Source organism: Diospyros lotus, chromosome 9, assembly GCF_014633365.1.
Source record: "Diospyros lotus cultivar Yz01 chromosome 9, ASM1463336v1, whole genome shotgun sequence".
NCBI lineage: Eukaryota > Viridiplantae > Streptophyta > Magnoliopsida > Ericales > Ebenaceae > Diospyros > Diospyros lotus.
This window is the reverse complement of record NC_068346.1, coordinates 5,154,670-5,156,914: the sequence shown is the minus strand read 5'-3', so window position 1 is coordinate 5,156,914 and position 2,245 is coordinate 5,154,670. Positions and strand designations below refer to the sequence as shown.

General features: G+C 39.3%; 1 pseudogene; it reads left to right on the top strand.

Annotated features, from left to right (window-relative positions):
- The first annotated feature begins 466 nt into the window (after positions 1–466).
- On the top strand, positions 467–1,810 carry LOC127810033 (lignin-forming anionic peroxidase-like; annotated as a pseudogene).
- Positions 1,811–2,245: the final 435 nt, after the last annotated feature.

The window sequence follows — 2,245 nt, the reverse complement described above, 5'->3', positions numbered from 1 at the left end:
TAATATGACTTCTGAGAAAGGGAATAAGCTCTTTCTCGGGTGAAAACACCTGCATGTTTGACAGGTTGCAGATAGTCTTCTGCTAGCTCAAGAAAGCCTTCAGCTCTCCACGGATCCGATTAGACGTCGAACCCATTTGCTTCCATTAGCAGGAACAAGAACTCGATTCCAGCCTCCCCATGGCCATAGTCGGGGAGCCCAGCTATGGCGCGGCCATGGCTGGGTGGGTTGTGATATTATTATATATGTATGTGTGTGTATATATGTGGTAACATGACAATGCTGACAAAAATAATATGAGTGACGTGACGTGATGAGACAAATTTAACACCTGAAAAATGTATAAATTATTTTGATTTAGGGATGGATAGTGAGCACTTTTTAGTAGAGGTCTTTAAAGTCTTTTTTTATAAGTTTAGGGACGAAAAAATGTATTAAGCCAAAAAAAAAAAAAACATTATTTGCCATGAGTTTAGCAACGAGTTCTCAAAAACCATTCAGTGGAGCTATTGTTGCTCCTGTTCTGATCTTCTTGTTGGTTTTACTCACAGCTTCTAACGCGCAATTGTCTTCTTCTTTTTACGACAAGACCTATCCAAATGCACTCACCACTAGCTATCAGAACTTCTATCAAAAAAGCAGTTTCAAAAGAGTCGCATGGCAGCTTCCGTCATTCGCCTCCATTTCCATTACTGCTTCGTTCAGGCAACTACTACGGAACATTATACTATAATATGAAGGCATCTCATCTTCACCAACTTTGTATGGCATTTTATAATGGAACCTAAGTGTCAAATAATTCTGCAGGGTTGTGATGCATCGATATTACTTGATGAAGCTGCTACTGCCACCAAAGAGAGGAATGCACAGCCAAATAAAGGCTCTGTTAGAGGTTACAAAGTTATAGATGCTGCCAAGTTTGAGGTTGAGAAAATATGTCCTGGAGTTGTTTCATGTGCGGACATACTTGCAGTAGCAGCTTGGGATGCCTCAGCAGCTGTAAGTAAATACAATCCATCTGTATGTTAGTAAGATTTGTAGAGGATAAGTGTATGGAGTTTCATTTCCTATGATATTGTGATCATATATATAAAGCAACCTTGGCAAGAAATTCTTTCATGCTGATCAGTTTAAGGTAATGAAACCTGCAGGTGGGAGGTCCATCATGGACAGTTCAGCTAGGAAGAAGAGATTCTACCACCGCAAGTCGAGCTCTAGCAGAAAGTGATCTTCCAAGTTTTCGGAGCGGCGTCGACCAACTTATCTCCAACGTTGCTAGGAAGGGTCTCAATGCAAGGGAGATGGTGGTCTGGTTAGGTTAGTAATTACGACCGAAATATCACACATATATAATTGCCATCAAACGATCCTCTCAATTTCTTCTTATTCTGGTTTAGCTAAATATAGATATTGTGGTTGTTTGAATGCAGGCGCACATACCTTAGGGCAGGCACAATGCTTCACTTTTCGTGACAGGATTTACAACAATGGGAGGGACATTGATGCTGGCTTTGCTAGCACAAGAAAAGCGTGGTTGCCCAGCTAGTGGCCAAGATGGCAAATTAGCACCTCTTGATTTGGTCACACCCAACTCTTTTGACAACAACTACTATAAGAACTTTATGTAAAAGAAGGGTCTTCACTCAGACCAAGTGTTTTTCAATGGAGGATCAACAGATAGTATTGTCTCAAAATATAATCGAAACCCTTCAAGTCTGATTTTGCCGCTGCAATGATCAAAATGGGAGGCATTGATCCTCTCACTAGACAGGATGGGGTCACAAGGAGGATTTGCAGTGCTCTAAACTAGTTTCTTTATCTCCTCGTCCATCAACATCAAAAACATTCTTTCCTTTCCATGAACTGGCCAGTTTGTTTCCCTTCGCACGTTTCATTTTTTAGTCTCGTTAATTTGGTGTTTTTCCAAGTGTAGATGAATGCTCTAATCTTGTTCTCTAGCCACCTAATTAGATTATTCTTTGATTGTATTTCCACTTTCAATTGTGAAAAGTTAATATTATTGGTGTTCAATAACATTTATATATTGTCACTACAAAATCATAAGATAGCTATAAAATAGCTCAACAATATATATCAAGTTTTTCAATACTCCGCTTAGATATATCAACTTGCACATAGACATTGCAAAATAACACAGACAAAGCAACAAACACAAACAGTTGGAGAGGCAAGCGTAAATCACAAAACTTGAACTCAGATCATGTGAACTAGAGATTGAGTAACA